This window comes from Natrix helvetica (assembly GCF_964273705.1).
Source record: "Natrix helvetica genome assembly, chromosome: 2".
NCBI lineage: Eukaryota > Metazoa > Chordata > Lepidosauria > Squamata > Natricidae > Natrix > Natrix helvetica.
In genome coordinates, this window is record NC_138552.1 from 20,770,864 (window position 1) to 20,789,223 (window position 18,360).

The 18,360-nt window shown below is 41.1% G+C and overlaps 1 protein-coding gene across 2 annotated transcripts in view; it reads left to right on the top strand.

Annotated features, from left to right (window-relative positions):
• The window catches only part of WDR70 (WD repeat domain 70), a 142,155-nt gene that overhangs the window by 7,885 nt on the left and 115,910 nt on the right, over positions 1 to 18,360 (top strand). The gene's annotated exons all lie outside the window — the stretch shown is intronic.

An 18,360-nucleotide genomic window follows, 5' to 3' on the forward strand; every position in this document is an offset into this window, starting at 1 on the left:
CCCCTCTCCCAAAAAGGGACTCGGGGCGGTGTACAGTCAGATAAAATGCAGATAAGATACAATAATATAAAACAATTAAATACTAAACATTTAGATGGAGGAGATAAGACTGTACAAGAAATAAATATACTATGGAAACCCTAAAAAACATCCCCAATTAAAATACCCAAACCCAATTAAAATATATCCCCGGGAAGCAAAACTAAGAGAGTGCCAGGCCAGCTGATTGAAACAGGTGAGTCTTTAATTTTTGACGGAAGGAGCGGAGGTCGGTGGTGGTTCTGATGTCGGGGGGGGAGGTCATTCCAGAGGGTTGGGCCCATCACAGAGAAGGACCTACTCCTAGGTGTCGCCCGCTGGCATTGCCTAGCGGACGGCACCAGGAGGAGTCCCTCCCTGTGTGAGCGGATTGGTCGTAGGGACGTGTGTGGTAGGATGCGATCCTGCAGATAACTAGGTCCTATGCCATGGAGCGCTTTAAAGATGGTAATCAATACCTTGAAACGCACCCGAAAGGCCACAGGCAGCCAGTGCAGCTCGCGCAGGAGGGGTGTTACGTGGGAGTATCGTGTACTCCCCATAATGACCCGCGCGGCTGCGTTCTGAACTAGCTGCAGTCTCCGGATGCGTCCCAAGGGAAGCCCCATGTAGAGGGCATTGCAGTAGTCCAGGCGAGATGTCACCAGCGCGTGAGTGACCGTGCGCAGGGCACTCCGGTCCAGTAGGGGGCGCAATTGGCGCACCAGGCGAACCTGGTGGAACGCCCCCCTTGCCACGGCTGCCACATGGTCCTCCATTGACAGCCGGGCATCAAGGAGGACACCCAAATTGCGCGCCCGTTCCACAGGGGACAGTTGTTCGCCCCCTATGGCCAGCGATGGTGTCAGCTGGCTGAACCGAGGTGCCGGTAGCCACAGCCACTCGGTCTTGGAGGGGTTGAGTTTGAGTCTGTTGTCCCCCACCCAGACCCCGACGGCTTCCAAACACCGGGACATCACTTCGACAGCCTCGTTGGGGTGGTTTGGGGTTGAAATGTACAGCTGAGTGTCATCAGCGTACAGGTGGTACTCAACCCCAAAACCACGGATGATCTCACCCAGCGGCTTCACATATGCATTGAACAGGAGAGGCGAGAGGACCGACCCCTGTGGCACCCCACAAGTGAGTGGCCTCAGGGTCGACCTCTGCCCCCCTGTCAACACACATTGCTTCCGGTCGGAGAGGTAGGAGCCGAACCACCGCAAAACGGTGCCTCCGACTCCCATCCCCTCCAACCGGCGCAATAGGATACCATGGTCGATGGTATCAAAAGCCGCCGAGAGGTCTAATAGGACCAGGATAGAGGAACAACCCCTATCTCTGGCCCTCCAGAGATCATCAACCAACGCGACCAAGGCTGTCTCTGTGCTGTGCCCGGGTCGGAAGCCGGACTGGCGTGGGTCTAGATAATCGGATTCGTCCAGGTGTCGTGGAAACTGCTGCGCCACCACATTCTCAACAACCTTCGCCAAAAAGGGGAGGTTGGAGACTGGACGGTAATTAGCTAGCTCCATTGGGTCGAGCGAAGGCCTCTTGAGCAAGGGTCTCACCACCGCCTCTTTCAAGGCGGTTGGTAAGTATCCCTCACCCAATGAGGCGTTCACCAGGCCCAGAAGCCAGCCTCGTGTCACCTCCCAGGCTGCCAGTACCAGCCAGGAGGGACACGGGTCCATTGAACATGTGGTGGGCCGCAGCCGTCCACGCAACCTGTCCAAATCCTCGGGGGCAACAGAGTCAAACTCCTCCCAGAATGGTCTCTCAAGACTCGCTGTTGATGGCTCGTCTGGTCCACTGACGGAGGTCCATCCGCTCCGGATCTGAGCAATTTTGTCCTGCAGATATTCCCCAAACTCCTCTGCTCTTCCCTGTAAGGGTGCCTCCCGCGTCCCCTGCGATAAAAGGGAGCAGGTCACCCGAAACAGGGCGGCAGGGCGGTTATCCGCGGACGCAATAAGGGCGGCACAATGCCTACGTTTGGCCGCTCTTATTGCCACAAGGTAAGTCCGCAAATAGGCTCTTACTTGTGTTCGGTCAGATTCGGAGCGTGAGGACCTCCACCTGCTCTCTAGACGTCTCCTGTGGCGCTTCATCACCCCTAGCTCCTCAGTGAACCAAGGAGCCCGGGTGGGGCGATGCCGCAGGAGAGGTCGCAAAGGCGCAACCCGGTCCAAGGCCCCAGTCGTTGCCCTATTCCAGGCAGTCACTAGGTCCTCGGAGCGGGAGCGGGACAGGGCTACAGGTATTGGCCCAAGCTCCGTCTGGAATCTATCCGATTCCATCAGGTGCCTGGGGCGGTACCAGCTTGTAGAGTCTGGTTCCGCCTCCTCGCGGTGGGGGATAGCGCCAGGGAAGACCAGCCGGAGGGATGAGTGATCTGACCATGACAGGGGCGTGATGACTAAGTCCCCTATTCCCAGATCACTCGTCCACTGCTCAGATACAAAAATGAGGTCCAGTGTGTGGCCCCCTTCGTGAGTGGGGCCCTGAACTAATTGGGTCAGGTCCATGGCCGTCATGGAAGCCATGAACTCCCGAGCCACCTCGGAAGCCGCTCCCGTCGACGGCAAGTTGAAGTCCCCCATGACCAAGAGTCTGGGGGTCTCAACTGCCGTCGCTGAGATTAGAAGGCAAAAATGCCTCCATTTTGCAAAAACGGGAGCATTTTTGCCTTCCCCCAGCCCTGCTAAAGCCTTCAGAGTGCTGCTGGGGGCTGAGGGAAGACAATTTTTTTTCTTAATTACCTCTTCAAAATCTTGGTGCGTCTTATACATCGGTGCGTCTTATAATCCGAAAAATATGGTAAATAAAATTAGGAGCCAAATTCAGGAATTTCTCACCTATTAAACTAAAATTTTACATTAGGGCCACATGGGGTCAGATTTATTCCATCAATGCCACTAAAAATTCTCCTAAAAGTTTTTTTTTAAAATTCTCATTGTTTTTGTTAGCTTGCAGTTGTTCACTTACATTTCAGTGTATATTACTTATACAAAAGTAAAGTTGCTTTTTTTCCCCCTGCTTTCTTGGAATGGCAATTCACATGACTTTTTCAGATGAGCAACATTTGAAAATACTTTAAAATATTTTCCCTTGGAAACCAAAGATATGTATAGAGAAATATATTGCTGGTGGTTGTGTTTTTAAGTAAAACTACAAAAGCACCACAGGCAAAAATAACATTTTAACATCCTTTCATAAATCATGTTAATTTGTTTTCTCCAAGGAAACAGAAAATACAAAAAGTTAAGAATCACTTATAAAGAGAACATTTTTGAGACCTGTTTCTCTACCTAACCATATATAAACCTTTCAGTTAAAGATAACGTTAGTGAATTTTAAATATATTAGTATTAATTACCTTTTTTTAAAAAGTACAGCTTTTATGAGCACATTACTGGTGAGCTATTATATTATGAAGGTATTGTATCAGCAGTGTTTCAAAGTGTTAGATGCAATGAAGTTTAAAGATTTAGCCATTCACTTTACTGTGTTTTCAGAGTTTTATAATGCAATTACTTGGGAGAGATTTCCATTTAACTCACTGGAACATAGTTCTGAGTGCAGAAGATTGTACTATAAAAAGGAACCGCTTGTAATTTGATTGGAACCAAGATCAGTGTTCAGGGTAGCATGGCTTAGTTGTTGTTCTCTTCCCCTACATGTTTCCATGCTTTTCTATATAGATTTCTTTGATGTGAAACTTTTCTAAAAATAAAAGAAAAGCAAATAAGACTTTCTATAGTATTCACAAAACTAATTATCTCTCTTTTAAATTTTTGGATGCCATATGATATAGATTGTATAACATGTAGTTTGACCAGGGCCAGATTTAGATGAAAAGAGGCCCTAGGCTATTCCACTTATGGGGCCCTTTCACCTCCCATTTTTAAGTTTGTAAATTACATGAGAGATAATAAAATACATCACTACTGTGATATATATCAATATATTAAATGAAACCTGTTGTAATTGGTACTATCCTTTATAAAAAATGTGGCACGGATAATAAATAAAAATAAAAGGCCCCTCTTGATCTTGAGGCCCTAGGCTGAAGCCTAGTTAGCCTATAGGAAAATCCGGCCCTGAGTTTGACATTGTGTCCTTCGGGCTGAGAAAGAAGGAGTGGCCCAAGGTCATCTAGCTGGCTTTGTGCCTAAGTCAGGACTAAAACTCACAATCTCCTGGTTTCTAGACTGATGCCCTAATTACTATATCAGATAATGTCTCTTTATTAAGTTTAATGGAAAGAAAAAAAAATGATTAGCCTACAGAATCATAGCTATATGGGCTTGGGAGTTCTGGGAGTTAAAGTCCATACTTATTTCAGGAAAAACAAAACAACAGCTGTTTGAAGATTTCCTCTGTTAAAATCTTGTATGAAGAATGAAAATTAAGAAAGCCAAGTGTCTATAGAGATCCTCAGTCATCTAGACCAGGGGTCGGCAACTTTAAACACTCAAAGAGCCACAAAGGTCCTAACCGGAAGCCCCCCTGCCCCCCATTCAATTCTGAAGCTGACCGGAAGTCCGATTCCCCTCCTAGGAAGTCTCCTCCTAGCGCAGCCAGCTTTTTCCTCTACCTGTCTTAACCGAAAGCCCTATCAATTGTGGAGCCGACCGGAGACAGGGAGCCGCAGCAGAGGAATGAAAGAGCCACATGCGGCTCCAGAGCCGCGGGTTGCTGACCCCTGACCTAGGTCATGGTTGTGTCAAAGGTACAAAGTTTTCAAGAGGCAACTGGATTTTCTGTTTTTTCTTTGAAGTGAAACGTCTTCAAAGAAAAACCAGAAAGTCCAGTTGCCTCTTGGGGAAAAAAAGCAGCTTTGGGACAAGAAAGCCAAGTGTTCAGAACCATAAAAAGTCTAAACTGAAAAAAAAATCTAGAACGGTATTTCCCAACCTTAATCATTAGAAGAAGTTTGGACTTGAACTCCCAAGCCCATATAGCTATGATTCTGTAGGCCAGTAATGGTGAACCAATGGCACGCGTGCCACAGGTGGCACGCAGAGCCATTTGTCAGGGCACGCGAAGTGCTGCCCTGTAAGCTGGCCAGCGCGCATGCGCGCACTGGCCAGCTGAGTTCACCTTTTTAAAAGCCATTTTTCGCCCTCCCCAGGCTCCAGAGGCTTTATAGGAGCCTGGGGAAGGTGAAAAGAACCTTCTCCGTCCTCTAAGAGGGCCTCCGGAGGCTTCAGGGACAGTCCGGAGGCTTCCCTGAAGCCTTCGGAATGCTTAAAACAACCCTCCGAACAAACCGGAAGTGACTTCCGGTTTGCTCGGAGGGTCGTTTTAAGCATTCCAAAGGCTTCAGGGACCGTCTGGAGGTTTCCCTGACGCCTTCGGAGCGCTTAAAACGACCCTCTGAGCAAACCGGAAGTCACTTCCGGTTTGCTTGGAGGGTCGTTTTAAGCGCTCCGAAGGCGTCAGGGACTGTCCGGAGGCTTCCCTGACGCCTTCGGAGCGCTTAAAACGACCCTCCGAGCAAACCCGAAGTCACTTCCGGTTTGCTCGGAGGATCCTTTTGAGCACTCCGAAGGCTTCAGGGACTGTCCGGACGGTCCCTGAAGCCTTCGGAACGTTTAAAATGACCCTCCGAGCAAACCGGAAGTGACTTCCGGTTTGCTCGGAGGGTCGTTTTAAGCGTTCTGAAGGCTTCAGGGAAGCCTCCGGATGGTCCCTGAAGTCTCCGGAGGGCCTCCGGGGGGGCGGGGGAGGCTCTTTTCGCCCTCCCCAAGCTCCTATAAAGCCTCTGGAGCCTGGGGAGGGCGAAAAAGCATGTAAAAATGGGGGGGGGGGTGTCGCGCGTTGTGTGCGCATGCGCACTGGGGGGGTGTCACGCATTGCATTATGAGTGCGGCACGCCCGCACACAACCCCCCTGTGCTTCCCTCACTTGTGGCACGCGAGCCAAAAAAGGTTCGCCATCGCTGCTGTAGGCTAATCATTTTTTTCTTTCCATTAAACTTAATAAAGGGACATTATCTGATATTGTAATTAGGGCTTCAGTCTAGAAACTAGGAGACTGAGAGTTTTAATCCTGGCTTAGGCACAAAGCCAGCTAGATGACCTTGGGCCACTTCTTTTTGCAGTGGGCCAGTGCATAGTCCTTGTACGATCTAAGCTATCCATTGGATCTTGGCTTTAGAACACTAAATCCACATTTTTGCACCCCCCCCCCAAACTTTTAAAATTTTGAACGTGATGGGCACAAATGTCTTCCATGTTGAGGTGGAAAAGCATGCAAACTAGAACGGAAGCCCTAAGTTTGACTTTCTTTAAGCCAAGCTGAAGCCTAAAATAACCTTGGCTTTATTTAAAAAGTAAAAAGAGCATGCCAAGAAAACCAGGAAAATCCACAGGTGTCTTGTGGCTCTGTCCACTCTACAGCATTAGCCCACCTATTGTGGCTCTTGACACTTCCCCTCCCTCACCCTCTTAAAAGAGAGAGCCCAGTTGCTAAAATATTGTTCACCATTCCTACCGTCTTGCTTCCTAAAGGGTTTCTCTGTCCATTGATTTTGGCATTTTTTTTCCTTTTGATTTTCCATTTTAATTTAATTTAATTTAATTAGCACTTCTAGACCGGCCCCTCTCCCAAAAGGGACTCGGGGCGGTGTACAGTCCATATCAAAAACATCATAAATAAAATTTAAACAATTAAAATTATTAAATGGATAAATACATAAATGAGAGGAGGATAAAAATAGACAGAACTGTAATTGCTAAATGAATAATTTAAAATATACCGAATTTAAAACCCCAGTGTCCTATAAAATTAAGTCCCCTAAAAAACCAGTAGGAAATATATATGCCAGGAGGTAGACGTTAAAAATTATGCCAGGCCAGCCAGTCGGCTTTTAAAGTACAATGCTATTTTCTCTCCTTATTCCCACTTGCCTGGAAAACTGAAAGAGACATCCTAGTTTCACTTTATCCAGAGGTGGTATTCAGCAGGTTCTGACCAGTTCTAGAGAACCGGTAGCAGAAATTTTGAGTAGTTCGGAGAACCGGTAAATACCACCTCTGACCGGCCCCACCCCCATATATTCTCTGCCTCCTCTGAGTCCCAGCTGATCGGGAGGGAATGGGGATTTTGCAGTAACCTTCCCCTGGAGTGGGGAGGGAATGAAGATTTTGCAGTATCCTTCCCATGCCATGCCCACCAAGCCACACCCACAGAGCCGGTAGTAAAAACAAATTGAATCCCACCACTGACTTCATCTCTTTCATGACAGTAGTGAACTACAGTTTTCATCCTTAGGGCAATTTTCAGAGTTGCATGATAGAATATCTTTTAAGCAAAGCTTAAATTAACTCTCCTACAAAGGGAACAAACTTTCCATATACTAGATACAAGGAGTTGTCCTGGGACTACCTAACATGTTGTAATAAAATCCATTTAGCCGATAGCTTTTGCAAATGCACTCTTTGTTGGAGATGGTTTGGCAAACCTCTTTTAGACCCATGCATTGGAGACATAGAATAGAAGGCTGAATACTATGTGTTTCCTGCTCCCCACCCCCGACCAACAAGACAGAGGCAGAACACAACTATCTCACAATTTATATTCTCCATAACTTTTAAAGGCTCTTTGATTAATTGTCCATTAAACTATTAGCCTTAAGGCTTATTTTGAGATTGACAGGCAACCTATGCTTTTCCAACTGTTGCTGCTGTGCTTGTGATGTGAGGATGAGAGAAGAGAAAAGTCATTAAATACACAGGGAGTAATCATATTTACTTGTAATTAATTAATTAAATTTTGACAAAATTAAATTAAATAAAACATTGCTTTGTTCCGGCTTCTGGTCTACCTGAAAGCAAAATAATACTGTACAGGGACCTATTCAAGTGCTGCATGTTAGAGATGTATGTTCTTTCCAAGTCCTTGGTAGATTACATTGATTTTTTTTAGAAAAACATGTTTTCCACGAGAACAAGATTAAATTTCTTGCCACTCAAACTTCTTCAATCATCAAAATAGATTCAGATTGACCCGTTTTTCCTTGCAATTGACTCATCTATTTGATTTCTTTTTAAATTAAAGAACTCACTGAAAAAAGGAGGCTTACATGGGTTTTGTAGTCAGCTGTGCCCTTTTGATCCTGTTATGAAAGACATAGGCATTGCAATAATGAGATCAATTCTTGCTTTCTGTTCTCCAGAAAAAGGCATTCATTGAATGTAAATCAGACAGGCAAAGGCCAGCAGTCTAAATGACTGATGGATTGAATTCTGCATTCAGTGGAGCAGTTTACAATTAAAAATTACGGTATGATTGCATCATTCAGCCAGATGACAGGGTTTGAGCTATACTAGGGAGAGCTGAAGATGGATTTGTGTTCATTTATATATTAAGCTGCATATTTATGTATATTATTAGTGTATTATATATTTGGATGCCTAACATTTAGAGCAGTGTTTCTCAAACTTGGCAACTTTAAGTCCTGTGGACTTCAACTCCCAGAATTCCCCAGCCAGCTATGCTGGCTGGGGAATTCTGGGAGTTGAAGTCCACAGGACTTAAAGTTGCCAAGTTTGAGAAACACTGATTTAGAGGGGAAAGTGCTGGCGGAAAAAGCAGGAAACTGGGAATTCTAGTGTCACCATAGACATCACGTCCAGCTAGGTGACTTTGGCTCAGTCACTCCCCCTCAGCCCAGCCCACCTCACAGAGATGTTGTTATGGAGGAAAACAGGAGGAGGAAAGAATATTAGGTATGCTCTCCACTTTGAGTTATTTATAAAAAGAATAAAAGTGGAATAAAAACAACAAATACATGGGTCTAAAAGGAATTGCTAGAGTTTCTGATCCCTTTCCACATTCACATGTAGAGTAGTACTACCCCCTACATGCAGAATTATGGATGCTCAGGTTATCCTATGCGATTGCACTGAGATTTTTATATAATACTAGTTGATAACCCAGCACTGCCTGGGTATTTATTTATCCCAACCCTCCTTCCATGAATGTCACTGCAATTTCTAATGTTGGATTTTCCCCCTTACCAGAGAGAGCCCCCTTGTGAAGTACTGTGAAGCCATTACTGTGGCAAATGCACAGCACTGTACAGTAGAAGCCATTTTATGGCAGTACGGTAGAAGACATTATAAAGCATAACAGGTTGTATCTTAGCAGAACACACACCCTGAGGGGTGTTAGGTGTGTCTCCCTCCCCCTTTGTTTCCAGAGAGTAAGTAATCTGTGTATCAAGTTTGGTTGAAATTGCTCGAGGCATTCCAGAGTTATGCTGGAACGTACATATATACATCCATTTTTATATATATATATAGAAGAAAGATATAGATAGGCAAGTTGATCTGCTCAAGATCTATCCTTTTGCATCTAGCCCTGTTGCACCGGCAACCATCTTGAACTTGATTGAAGCTGATGGGCCCTAAAGCTCCAGCTAACAATATAAACAACAGTTTCCATGTATCTGTAGATTGGAAGAAAGCGCCTACTAAAGGAATGGCCTACTCACTGTAAGGGAAGTCAAGCAATTTCTGGCAATTTAAAGTCTTTTTCACTGGGTCACTTGCCACCCGGACTTTTTAGAATCTTTAAACACCATTATCACCAAACTATCAACTTTTAAAAATTTTTGATGGCAATATGAGCAGCGTAAAATTTTAATAAATAAGAGAAATCCGCTGTATGGCTTAATGGAGGCTCTGCTCTTATATATTCATCAGATTATTTTCAGTTGATGAGTTTGTGTTCGACTCAGTCATTAAGCCCTAAGAAAAACTATGTGGAGCCAAACAGTAAATTCTTGAACATTCTCTCAGATATTTTTGAAACCTTGAGAAACTTCTTATAGGAAGGAAGGGGCAATTTCATATACTGCATGCACAGCTGGTTCCAATTTGATCATTGTTTTAATTAGTGACTCTCCCATGCCACCCATAAATTGCTTTCAAAACATTAATATTTAACCTTCTTATAAACCATCATACAATAGTGCATTTTTATGTAATGCAATATAATAAAATAAGTCACTGAGCAGCTAATGTTCATGCAGAGGAAAAACATGGGGAATGAATGAGACTAACTGTGTAGATGATCCTTTTGTAAGTTAAGGCAGTAACTTTATATGTGCTTTCCAGTAAAGCTACCACATTGCTTTCAATGGGACTTTTTTTCTGAATAGACATAAGAAAAGTGAAACTGCTCAGTATCTAGCATGTCCTCTCTTTGCAAATCTAATGACTATCATCCTCATCACGAGGATGTGATACATTAAACTCATCATGGCTTCAGTTTGGCATGGAACACACATGGATGCAATTCTATTGCTTGTTGAAACAAGGAATCAAAGGTTGAACACGTCGTCCAACTTTTGATCACAAACAATCCAATTTAATGAAAGAGGAAAAGTGGTGCTTTTAAGCAGATTCGGGCTGCACATCCAGTTTGAAAGTGCGGCTTCCTGGAATACCTCAATTATACCCCTCTTCTATTCCTGTTACCCTCACATAATAGAACTGAAATATACTGAAAGAACAAAAGATGAACCACACTTCTGCCTGCAGAGTTTCGAACCCAGGCAGTAGAAATAAAATAACACAAAATGAAATGGCCAAAAAAGCCAACACAGTTCTAGGTTGCATCAACAGAGGGATAGAATCAAGATCCCGTGAAGTGTTAATACCACTTTATAATGCCTTGGTGAGGCCACACTTGGAATACTGCATTCAGTTTTGGTCCCCACAATGTACAAAAGATGTGGAGACTCTAGAAAGAGTGCAGAGAAGAGCAACAAAGATGATTAGGGGACCGGAGACTAAAACATATGAAGAACGGTTGCAGGAACTGGGTATGTCTAGCTTAAGAGAAAGAAGGACTAGGGGAGACATGATAGCAGTGTTCCAATATCTCAGGGGTTGCCACAAAGAAGAGGGAGTCAAACTATTCTCCAAGGCACCTGAGGGCAGAACAAGAAGCATTGGGTAGAAACTAATCAAGGAGAGAAGCAACTTAGAACTGAGGAGAAACTTCCTGACAGTTAGAACAATTAATCAGTGGAACAGCTTGCCTCCAGAAGTTGTGAATGCCCCAACACTGGAAGTCTTTAAGAAGATGTTGGATAGCCATTTGTCTGAAACGGTACAGGGTTTCCGGCCTAGGCAGGGGATTGGACTAGAAGACCTCCAAGGTCCCTTCCAACTCTGCTATTGTATTGTATTGTATTGAAATAATTTCCCCAGGACTTGGGACAGGGTAAAGGACAATTTTTTATTTGGTTAGATAGGGATTTGTTGCATTTTCAGAAAGCATATCATTTCTATATTTTTAAACCACCTTCCTTTTTATTAGATGAACTAAATCTGAGTGTTCCTTAAATCAGTCTAAATAAATAAATAAATATGGAGTGAGAGAGGTAAAAAGGCACCATTTGGAGCATATATATGCAGAAGAGAAGAAAAAAAAAGATTGCAACTTTAATTAGGTAATGACCAACTGCTGACCCCAAGTCTGGTCTTTTCAATACATGTAGTCCTCAACTTATGACCACATTTGAGCTCAAAATTTCTGTTGAGAAATTGGCTAAGTGACTTTTACCCCATTTTATGACTTTTCTTGCCATAGTTGTTAAGTGTATCACTGCAGTTGTTAAATTAGTAACACCGTTGTTAAGTGAGTCTGGTTTCCCCGTTGACTTTGCTTGTCAGAAGGTTGCAAAGGGGAATCACATGGCCATAGGACACTGCGACTGTCATAAATATGAGTCAGTTGTCAAGCATCCGAAAGTAAATCACGTCACCTGTGGGAATGCTGCAGTGGTCGTTTGTGTGAAAAATGGTCATAAGTCACTTTTTTCAGTGCCATTGTTAACTTGGGTCGCTAAGCCAACTTTGTAATTCGAGGACTGTCTGTAGCCCTCTACGTCCCGAGTCCTGATGCTCTTCCTCACTCTCAAGGCTGCTTGTCTCTATCTGATGATGCAACGGATATATGCAGAACTGTGCAGTTGATTCTTCAGAAAGGACTTCAGAAGGGGAATTTAGCCTGCCTTTGTGTCTGGAGGTTTTGTAAAAAATAAGGGAAAAAGGACCTCCATCAACCACATTGCCTTCCCGGGAAGAAAAGTGAGTCTGCTGGGCCACAGTGAATTTAAAAAATAAAAATAAAATCCATTACTAGTTAAGTTGGTGAAAGTTAATGTTCCCAGAAGCAAAAATCCTACCAGGGCTAAACATTAGAAAAATAGGTTAATATTATTAATAGGTTAATAATACTAAGATGAAAAACCCAAATGGAACAAGCATTCTCTTTTCATGAGAACAATGAGGTTAGCTTCACTATTTGATAGTTATCCATCCTTCCATGGACTACCTTTCAGTAAAAGCTTGGAAACAGATGGCTGGCTTTTCTAATAAGGGTGAAAGATAGCAGATACCTGATTAACCAGTGTATTTATGCAGTGTATGTGCTAATCTGCAGTTTTAAAACTGCAGGTTTTGTGTATATTTAATGCTCCCTAGCAGCTCCTCAAACTGCCTATACGTGTAGCAATGATGACACATGAATATAACAAGCATCTATGGTCTTGAGCAGTTCTGAAAATATACGTTTCAGCTTCTGCATATTCCAAAAACTAGGTATGTCACACATTTTAAATAAATTGTTCTGTTTCAGGTTTTCATTGCCGGTATATGATGAAGTTTTGATTAATCAAGGTGAAGAAATTAGGACATTATTTGAGCAGTTTGCAGTTGTATGGCAACTCAGACCATACAATTGACTAAAAGCGGTTTTTAGAATTGGATATATATTAAATACTATTTCAAATACTAAATTTTGCAATTATTTTGCAATTATTAAGCTGGCAACTAGGTGCCAGAAGGAGAGATGAGACTCGGGTGAGCTGGATCATTTGAGAAACATGCTCAAGGAATACTCAAACAAAATAATTCAAGAAATTCAAGCCATATGTGAAAATATCTTAAAGGGGCCAAATGAAGAAATTCATCAAATTTTAGGGGATGTCAAACAAATAAATTACAAGGGTGACTTTTTGGAACATAAAATGGGCAGTAAGGATGCATAATATAGAGGTCGTTTAGATAATATTATTGGACAAAATGAGCAGCATTTGCTATTTTAAGGCATGCCTTGAAGTAGGGGGAGAAGACATTAGAAGAATAGTCCAATCTTTGGCTGAGTTAATAAATTGGGAGGAAGAAAAAAATTGATTTGGAAATAGACATGGTCTATAAAATTGTATTCTACAATTAGAAAAGTGCCAAAGGATGTGCTTAAGGAGAAGAACAATATAACAAGTTCTGGAGTTTCATTTCAAGTCTAAATTGAAGATAGACAATGTGGATATAATTGTTCTGAAAGAAATTCCTGTGGGAATTTTGAGAAAATGAAAATCCGATGTCTTCTTAACAAATGTTCTGAAGAAGAGAAAGATTCCATTTTGTTAGGACAAGTTGAAAGAAGTTATTTTCACCTATCAAGCACAGAGTTTTAGATTGAATTCTAACCTTATGGATCAGATATAAGAAATGATGAATACTGAAACTAAATCTGACTTGGACCCACACCAAATTACACAATGTGCACATTGAATATTTCATTGCTTTTATAACATGTTGAAATTGAACTGGAAGTTGATGTTTTAATGAGCTGAAAACTTTGTTTATAACAATGCTTGACCAGTAGAAAAGTATGTTGAGGAATGGATCGTAATTTCGATTAAATTATAATCTGAAAAAAAAACTTTTATAAAATGCATCATTGGTACTAAATGGCTGAGAAACTCAAAAATATATAAAGGTGTTTTCAAATATCCGTGGAAATGGAATTTATAAAGAAGATACTTTTTATCATCTTTGATGTACTTGGGATAAAGCAAAGAAATATTGGGGCCAGACTTCGTTGTAATTCAGAAGATTCTTAAAACAAATATAAAACTGAAACCAGAAATTTTTTCTTTTAGGACTATAGGATAAAGAACTTTAAAAACAATTTGGAACTTTTTTATTACATATCACATATGTTGACTGAAACGAGACTCCCATATGTGCAAAAATGGAAAAATACATTAATTTTCACAATGGAAGATTGGATGGAAAAAGTGATGGAGTTAGCAAAACTAAGTGCTTTAATTAAAGAAAGGAATTTATCCAGTTTGGTTTCCACATAGAAACCTCTTCTGGACTTTATGCTCAAAACAGAAAAAAAATGATGCTTTCATTTTAAGTTTTAACAATAAGATTATTATTATTTTTGTTATAGAAAGGGTTGGTACTCACTAAATAGGTAAAGCAAAAAGTTGAAGTTGTAAACAGTATTTTGAATTTTATTGCATCAAAGAAATTGAAAGTCACTGCCTTTTTAAATTCCCCTTTCACCTTCCTTCTTTACCTTTCCTTTATTCCACGTCATTTATATTAGTATTTATACTGTAATAAACTTTGATAAAAATTACGTTAGCATATGAAAGACCAATGACACTTGAAGAGGAGGAAATCCCTTTCTTTCGTGGAAGAAAACCCTTGGATATGTTTCAAAGATTTAAAAAAAAAAACTGCTGCTAAATTCTAATTCTTTGTTGAGACAGAAGGGGAAATTATTAAGTACATGGGGAATAGCCATATGAACTGTATATATTTCAGTTTAATTTGGAATTAATCAGTTGTCGTTGTATACTTCCCCTCCTGCCTGAGTTTGACCTAGTTATCACAGCCATTATGTAGTTTAGTTGAATGTTTAATACAATATATGACTCCATTCACTCTAGACCATAAATCATTGTCTCTGTTGCAGAACGTTGGATGAGTCTAACCATTATAGTTGATTAAAGAATCCACTGTTATGCAAACCATGGTTAGCACAATGAATGATCCAAGCTATCTTCTTAAGATACAGAATTCTGTCAATGCTTCACCCTTATTCTTCTCCTTAAATGCCAATTAATTCATGTGTTGCTCAGACATTTGATTAGTGTTACTGGAAATCTTTACCAGGCATCAGTTAAGCCTGATAAAACGGAGCACTTATTGGCCTTAGAAATATACAAAATATTGATCGCAACGCATACTGAAAGCATTTCATATTAGATTTGATGTTAGTGCAGCCTCACAATTAAATTTAATATAAGTAAATAAGGTTGGAAAGAAACCGGCAATTATTTGGATGCACCGAATGGGAAATTAAAAACAACCCAATTATGTGAGTGAATGTAGCTTAGCGGCTTAGGGAGTGAGCCATGAAAGCGTTTTCTGAGGTTCAAATCGTGCATCCATCTAAAGTTGTTAGGCCCTCAAGCCCATCTGAGCCATTCACTTGAAAAACGAAAACGGTAGTAGTGATTTAACTAGTAATTCTTTCAAGAAAACAATGGTGTGCTAACCGTTTGAACATTTTAAATTCTGTGTTAATGTTTTATTGTAAAAGCCTGGCAAATGTAGAATTTCTGGGAATTTTTAAAGTAACAAAAATGTTTGGAAGGGAAATGAAATTGAGGGGAAATTGCACACACGCACACATACACACACACACACTGGTACCTTGGTACTCAACTGCTTTGAAACTCATCAAAGTTGGTACCCAATGTATTTTGATGTGAAAAGCTTGTCCTGGTTTTCGTTGTTTGTTTGGTATACATACTAGCTAGAAAACAAAGAAATTGTCAGCAATGTAGTAATGCAAAAAATTAACATATTTGGAAGTTTGTCCTTTACTATATCAGATATTAAAAGCTTTAATTTTAATGGGGGGGAAAAAGGGACAATCACTTTTTTGGTAAAACCCAGAGTGGAAATACTGATATTTTTGCATAAATGGAAAGATTGCAGGTTTTGTGGTTATACTTTAACAAAACATAACCCTCTTTAACCCTTTTCTGCTTTCCAAGAAGGTATTTCGCCATAATAGCATCAGGCTAATAAATAAATAATAAAAGAATAAATCATTATTACACCTCTACCATAGAAACATTTTGAGGGGGTGTAACAGATTTCAAAAGATATTTTTTTTCTCTGAACTAATTGAATTTACTCATAAGAAACATGTCTAACATTACTTAATGTCTGAAGCCATTGACTGGGCAGAAGGACCCCTTTGTTCTCTCTTCCAGATTTAATATAAACTGTTTATTTTTATCATTTAAAAAGAACTATTTTTATGAAAGGGACGCGGTGGCTCAGTGGCTAAGATGCTGAGCTTGTCAATCAGTTTGGCAGTTCGAATCCCTAGCGCTGTGTAATGAAGTGAGCTCCCGTTACTTGTCCCAGCTTCTGCCAACCTAACAGTTGGAAAGCATGTAAAAATCCGAAGTAGAAAAATGGGAACCACCTTTGGTGGGAAGGTAACAGCGTTCCGTGCACCTTTGGGGTTTAGTCATGCCGGCCACATGACCATGGTGAACGTCTTCGGACAGCGCTGGATCATCAGCTTTGAAACCGGGATGAGCACCACCCCTTAGAGTCGGGAACAACTAGCACATATGTGCGAGGGGAACTTTTACCTTTACCTTTATTTTTATGAAGTAATAAACCAGCCTCAATAACAGCCTTTTCCAATACGCTCAGTACTTCTGGAAGAACTTGCAAGGGCATCAGTATTAAATGGTTCTTATTATATATGTAACCTTTATTATTTTTTTCTAAATAACTCAATGTGGCAAACATATATAAATACTTCTCCTTCCTATTTTAGCTACAACAACAAGAGAAAGTGTTGGGCCCAAAGTCACCCAGTTGGCTTTCAGGTCTTAAGGTGGGACTAGAACTCCCAACTTGCCATCATTTCTGAATATCACAAATGAGTGAAGGTCTAAGATGGAGTGCTTTGCTGAAATGAGTGAAGCTTATGATAACACTCAGAATTGTATCATTATACATCACTTTTTATAATATACTATTTAAATGTTTTCTTTGGATCTTCAAATGTTTTCTGATGTTCTTAATTTTGTGGGAATAAAACCATTGGGGACATCTCAAATTGTAACTGGCTTTGTGTTCATATATAGGCAATTTTTGGGGCGGGTTTGGGATATTTATAGTGTATTCTACAACTTAGGGCTTTTAGTGATATTAAAATAGAATGGGGTCACATTATGATTCTTCGTAAGTATTTGGCTGTTTTGAAGAAATGTTATGCCAAGAGTAGTCCCTTGAGGTTGTTATCTTAATTTTATTTTGGTTAAACAATTTTGTTTCAGACTCAGGAATCCCTTGAGTTGAATGGCTAATAATCTCTCTCCAAAATGTACTTCAAGTAGTCTGGATTTGGAGCTCCAAATGATGAATCTGCACTTTTTTTTTAATGTAGCGCAGATAGAAAAAACATTAAGTGTGCTCCTTGATAATGGCATACCTGATCCAGCCCATGAACTTGTCTACACGCAATTCAGTTAGCTTGGTCAAAGATACCCTAATTTCCCTCTGAATCTTTATAGCAGCACTTTATAGCACTTAGACTTATATGCCGCTTTACAGTGCTTTACAAACCTCTCTAAGCAGTTTACAGAGTCATCATATTGCCCCCAACAATTTGGGTCCTTATTTTACCCTCCTCGGAAGGATGGAAGGCTGCGTTAACCTTGAGCCTGGTGAGATTTGAATTGCCAAATTTCAGCCAGCCAGCAGAAGTAGCCTGCAGTACTTACTCTAACCACTGCACCACCATGGCTCATCTGATAGATCTCTTTTTACATTTCTTTTCATTTGCCCAATAACTTTCTTCACATCCTCAATGGTTTCTGTTATTAAAACATGTGGACCTTTCTGGTGCTAATCACCCATTTGCAAAATAATTACATCCCATAGTCACCGTACTGAAGATGGATAAATTGGTGGGCTAAACTTTATTCCTTTAAATTAGAAGCGTTATGGCTCATGCGTTTTTTGATTTTCCTGTTTACTATATTTTTCCCAAACATTATTCTAAAGTAAAATAGAAACAACTCTACGAAAACATGATACAATACACGGTTCTTTTTAAATCCTTTTTATCATTTAATGGGACTTAGACCAAGCTTGACTCACAGTGCTGGGTCCAGCTAAAATAGCAATAACACAATATCATTCCATAGTGCTTTACAGCACCCTTGGGGCTGTTTACAAGTATCAGCCTATTGCCCCCAACAATCTGAGTCCTCATTTTACTGACCTTGGAAGGATAGAAGGCTCAGTCAACCTTGAGTGGTCAGGATCAAACTCATGGCTGTGGGCAGAGTTAGCCTGCAATACTGCATTCTAAACACTGCATCAAATCTGTGGAACTTGCTTCTTAGGCAAGTGAAAGAGGATTTTTCCTGCTGTAATTCTTCCTTTCTCCCATTTCTAGAATTATTGTGGTTAT